Raw genomic sequence first — 6,273 nt, forward strand, 5'->3', positions numbered from 1 at the left:
TCCCACTTCTCTTTCTCGGTTGAATTGCATCCACATGAAAAAATGAAACAATTATTAGAACTACGGTCGCAGGTTCGAATCCTGCCTCGGGCATGGATGTGTGTGATGTCCTTAGGTTAGTTAGGTTTAAGTAATTCTAAGTTCTAGGGGACTGATGACCACAGCTGTTAAGTCCCATAGTGCTCAGAGCCATTTGAACCATTTGAATTATTAGAACAAGCACTGAAAAATTTTTAAACACATACATGAAATGATTTTTGATCAAGTCCCTGTTCGGGCGCCAAGTGTAGCGTAGCTCTTGGGGGACGAAAAGAAAAAGAATTGTTTTTTTTTTTTTTGAAAAATGTCGAAAAAATTAATATTTTGGTGGGCCACTTGGTAACAGAATCAGGGATTGATTACACTATTATAATAACATACGTTGAGCATTAAATACCTGAATAAGAGCAGAATATTGATATATATATATATATATATATATATATATATATATATATATATATATATATATTTGAGATCGCTCGGAAGAAACATTATCATTTCTGTGCATTTTTATAGTCGCGATGTAGTCATACCCGGATCAACACTAAGGGACCAGAAGATTTACAGACTTTAAAAGAAATGCAACACTACACAAAAAAGTTGGTTCAGAAACAATAGGAAAACGATAATGTTCCTTCTGCCCCATGCTGCGTTCGGCCCATCAGCGTGATCGTAATTTCTGGTGATGAAGTAACACAAAATAATTATAATTAAAGTAAATGAGGAGATGGAAATCATCAAGGTTAATTTACTAAAATCATCACACTTATCTGTAACACACCTTTTTTTAATGCTACGTACCTTTTCATATTAAATTACAATAGATGACCATTGTGGTTAAATACTTTATACATAACAGTCAAAATGTCCTCTTGATGCTGTCTGTTCGTAATCAGTTACAAGAAACTACATGTTTTCTGATTGAAAAAAAAAATAACATTTAGCATAGCCACTCAATATTTTCACATAGAATATAAAATACAGTTGCGGAACAAACAGTAAAAGGTGAGGCGCCAAAAGCCTCATTTGTCTTGAAACAACAGAATTCTTTTTTATACCATTAATCGATATATGTACATAGAGATTTACAGGCACCGCGCAAGAACGGCAAAGATGAAGAATAATAGACTCTGTCGCTGCTATGCGATGGTTCATTTCTTTTACTTTACAATTGTTCGATAACTTTAGGCCATCAGGCATTTACTATTGAGCGTATATTAGTGTTTGTGAGGCGAAAATTACTAATATTACACACGGAAATATTAAGGAACGCAGAGAGATGCTTGAAGTTCTCTGAGATGTCGATACTGGAGTAGGCAGCACAATAGTTACATCACTTGAAGAAATGTGGACATCTCTTAAAAGGCAGAACTGAAGTTGGGCAGAAAAGCGAAGAAACCGTAGATAACACAAGAAATACGGTACTCCATTTGATCGACGAATGAAGAAAGAACAAAAATGTGCTGGGAAATTCAGGAATACAGAAGTCATTTAGGGACGAAATAAGTAGGGAGTGCAGGGAAGCTAAGATGGTAAGGCTGTATAAAAAATATGAAGAAATGGAAAAATAAATTAATGTCGTAAAGACTGACTCAGCGTGTAGAAAAGTCAAAATTCGGTTAAATTAAAAGCATTGGCGGTAACATTGAGAATACAATGGAAATTCCTCTGTTAAATGCAGAGGAGGGAACGGATAGGTGGGAAAATTACACTCAAGGCCTCAATGTGTGTGTGTGTGTGTGGGGGGGGGGGGGAGGGGTTACTTGTCTGATGATACGATTGAAAAAGAAACATCAGTCGACAGGAAAAATATAGGAGATCCAGTATTAGTATCAGAATTTAAAAGAGCTTTCGACTACTTGAGATCAAATAGGGCAGAATGAAGAAAGGGTAGATAACATTCCATCGGAATTTTTAAAATCAGTGGACGAATTGACAACAAAACGACTTTTCACATTGGTGTGTGGAATCAATAACAATTTCGATGTACCATCTGACATTCGGAAAAACGTCGTCCACAAACTTACGAAGATACCTTAGTCGACAAGTGCGAGAATTAGCGCACAGTCAGCTTAACAGCTCATGCATTCAAGATGCTGAAGATACGGAAGAGTGGAATAGAATGCTGAGAATGTGTTACATAACGATCAGTTTGACTTTAGGTAAAGTAAAGGCACCAGCCAACGGCCTTGCCGCAGTGGTAACACCGGTTCCCGTCAGATCGCCGAAGTTAAGCGCTGTCGGGCTGGACTGGCATTTGGATGGGTGACTATCCGGTCTGCCGAGCGCTGTTGGCAAGCGGGGTGCTCTCAGCCCTTGTGAGGCAAACTGAGGAGCTACTTGACTGAGAAGTAGCGGCTCCGGTCGAGGAAACTTAATACGGCCGGGAGAGCGGTGTGCTGACCATGTGCCCCTCCATATCCGCATCCAGTGACGCCTATGAGCTGAGGATGACACGGCGGCCGGTCAGTACCGTTGGGCCTACATGGCCTGTTCAGGAGGAGTTTAGTTTAGTTTAAAGGCACCAGAGCGGCTATTCTGACGTTGCGGTTGATAATGACAGCAAGACTAAAGAAAAATCAAGACACGTTCATAGAATTTGTTGACTTGGAAAAAGCGTTCGCAGTGTGAAACAGTGTAAGATTTTGGAAATTCTAAGAAAAATGAGTTAAGCTATAGGGAAAAAACGGATAATATACAGTGCGTACATAAGCCAAGAGGGAACAATAAGATTGGAAGACCAGGAACGAAGAGCTCTGATTAAAACGGTTGTTAGACAGGGGTGTAATCTTTAGCCCCTATTTTTCAATCTATACATCGAAGAAAGAATGATCTAAATAAAAGCAAGGTTCAAGAATGGGATTAAAATTCAGGGTGAAAGGATATCAACGATAGGATTCGCTGATGACATTTCTACCCTAAGTGAAAGTGGAAACGAGTTACAAGCTAGATTGAATGGAATGAACTATCTAATGAGTATAGAATATGGATTGAGAAAAAATTGAAAAAAAGACGAAAATAATGAGAAGCAGCAGAAATGCGAAAAGCGAGAAATTTAATATCAGAATTGAAGCCGCCTGGAGTGCCGTGCGGTTCTAGGCGCTACAGTCTGGAACCGAGCGGCCGCTACAGTCACAGGTTCGAATCCTGCCTCGGGCATGGATGTGTGTGATGTCCTTAGGTTAGTTAGGTTTAATTAGTTCTAAGTTCTATGTGACCTCAGAAGTTAAGTCGCATAGTGCTCAGAGCCATTTGAACCATTTTTTTCAGAATTGAAGATCACGAAGTAAACTATGTAAAGGAATGCTGCTACCTAGACAGCAAAATCACCTGTAATGGACGGAGCAAGGGGGTCAGAGAAAGTAGACTAGCTCTGGAAAAAAGAGCAATCCTGGCCTAGAGAAGTCTACTAGTATCAAAGATAGGCCTTAATTTGTGGAAGAAATTTCTGAGAATGTACGTTTGGAACACAGCATTGTATGGAGTGTCAAACAACAGGAAAAGGAGAGCATCTAAGCATTTGAGATAGGGTGCCACAGAAGAATGTTGAACATTAGGTGGAGTGATAAGATAAGGAATGAGGAGTTTCTCGGGATAATCGGAGAGTAAATGAAAACAGCGATAAGAAAAAGGGACAGGGTGGTAAGACATCTGTTAAGATAGCAGGGAATAATTTCCATGGTGATAGGGGGTGCTGCAGAGCGTAAAAACTGTAGAGGAAGACAGAGATTGGAATACATCCAGCAAATAATTGACTATGAAGGGTGCAACTGCTACTCTGAGATGAAGAGGTTGGCACAGGAGATAAATTCGTGGCGGACTGCATCAAACCACTCAAAAATCTGACGACAAAAATGTTCAAATGTGTATGAAATCTTATGGGACTTAACTGCTAAGGTCATCAGTCCCTAAGCTTACACACTACTTTAACCTAAATTATCCTAAGGACAAACACACACACCCATGCCCGAGGGAGGACTCGAACCTCCGCGCAGACCAGCCACACAGTCCATGACTGCAGCGCCTTAGACCGCTCGGGAGATCCCGCGCGGTGAAATCTGACGACAAGAAAGTACAAAAGAAAAAGAACGGTTATTTGCTACAGCTGCTAAATATTTGAAGAACACCATTTTTAAGCTATCAGCTGTACACACTCGACTTTATTCTTCACGTGTTCCGGTTATTGTTACCATCATCACTAGAAGAAGAACAGTACATCAAGTGGATCAAAAATGCATATTACTCATAAATGATTCAACAGCACACCAAATACAACGATAATCAATAGTGGGACGTAAAATAGAAATAATCTGGCTAATGTCATAAATGACACAAGTAGTTTAAAGTACTATATATGACAGATTACGTGAAGGACTGCTGACTGATAACTGGCAATGTCATCAAAGACAATCTTCCAATAACAGTAGCCGGTGAAGAACGAAGCAGAATATCATTTTTAAAGTGTTCTAGTTCAATTTATTTTATTATTTCTAATCTTACTACAAAAAATGTTTTGAGGTTAATTTCATTCACTTCTCTAAAATGATTTTGTAATTATCTCGATATCTGTTATTTTGTGCCGTCTTCTGTAAGCTGTATTTCTGAGATTACCCTGGCTCGGGCAAAAGACCGTTAGCTGCTGCACAGCATCGGCAGGATCGCTCTGTCTTCGCTGGACGAGACAGCTGCGAAAATGGGGCCGTCTCCAGATCAAATAACCAAAGTTAAGCCGAAAATTAATAGAGCGAAAACTTCAAACAATATTTTTATGTACATTAAATGTGTTGAATAAGCCAAGAGGATCTTCAAGATTAATTTAGGTCATGTATTTTAAAGCAGACTAAGGTTATTACTAACAATCAGAACTAGCGCTGTTGATATATTTGGACAAGCGAAATGCACTTTCATTTCAAACGTTCGTTTCCACATAACACGCAATATGCCCTCACAAATTACTCCTGCTTGACATGATAGGCCACAAAACAGGCACTTATTCATAAACATAATTTACTTGCCACAGTCAAAAATGGTTCAAATGGCTCTGAGCACTATGGGGCTTAACATCTGAGGCCATCAGTCCCCTAGATGTTAGAACCACTTAAACCTAACTAACCTAAGGACATCACACACATCCATGCCCGAGGCAGTATTCGAACCTGCGACCGTATCGGTCGCGCGGTTCCAGACTGAAGCGCCTAGAACCGCTCGGCCACAACGGCCGGCTTTGCCACAGTCCGTCTGCACGACACATTATACGTACGGCTTCCACTTTGGTGGCGAATAATTTTTTTCTTTTGGCTGCACACCCCTTTCATTCTTCTCCCACTTCCTTGCCCACAAGTCTTCAATCAGATTCCAAATAGTTATTCAAAATTCTTCCAACTTAACATAGCCACCGTTAAGCATTACACAATTCTTGATCTTTTTGTTCTTACCTTCTCTATTGCAAATCTTCATCAGAAAACTAATTCCCGCCCTTCTTTCGTTTTCCAATCTGGATCTCTTCTTTCCTGATACACCTAAACATTCTTTGAATATTCCGACAAAAAAAGTCAACTAACATGTTCTACTACGACGCATTACCCGATCTCTGCTGCGTCCTTCATCAGACTGACTGTTTCTCAAAATAGTTTCACTTTAACCGCGCCTCCATACAATACTTCTTGCATTCTCTTCTCTACACGTCAAGGTATAAATATTTCGTCAAAATACTTCATCTTTACCTTCTAACATAAACCGTTCTTCCACTAACGTACCTACGTCCTTCACGTCTCACTGCGCAAGTGCTAGTCCTCGTCCTCCACAAAAGAAATGGATGATTTGGTCACAGTGTCTACAGAAAACCCACCCTCACCGGCCTCTACTTTCAGCCCGTTAGGCATAATCATCTGGTACACAAGCGCACTGCATACCGAGCATTGGTGCATCGTGCAAGAATAAGTCTGACGCTGATAAACTGCCCTATGAGTTGAGCCACGAACGCAAGGTCTTCAGGAGCAACGGCTATAGCGCCCATCATAAAAACGAAGTAATTTCAAGCAAGAAACCAAATAGAACCACCGACGAGGAGCGGGAAACGAAATTTTCTTTTTTGCCGTTCTGTGGCTCCGTGTCGGGTAAGATAAGTTCCCTGCAGAAGAGATAAAAGAACAAATCGATTTTCAGTCTCCGATAAACATCCATCAATTACTGAGAGCAATGAAAGATGTAGCAACTCTCACAACACTTGAG

At 40.2% G+C, this 6,273-nt stretch overlaps 1 pseudogene; it reads left to right on the forward strand.

Annotated features, from left to right (window-relative positions):
* The first annotated feature begins 2,221 nt into the window (after window positions 1–2,221).
* On the forward strand, window positions 2,222–2,339 carry LOC126476115 (5S ribosomal RNA; annotated as a pseudogene).
* The last annotated feature ends 3,934 nt before the right edge of the window (window positions 2,340–6,273 follow it).

This window comes from Schistocerca serialis, chromosome 4, assembly GCF_023864345.2.
Source record: "Schistocerca serialis cubense isolate TAMUIC-IGC-003099 chromosome 4, iqSchSeri2.2, whole genome shotgun sequence".
NCBI classification, from domain to species: Eukaryota; Metazoa; Arthropoda; class Insecta; order Orthoptera; family Acrididae; genus Schistocerca; species Schistocerca serialis.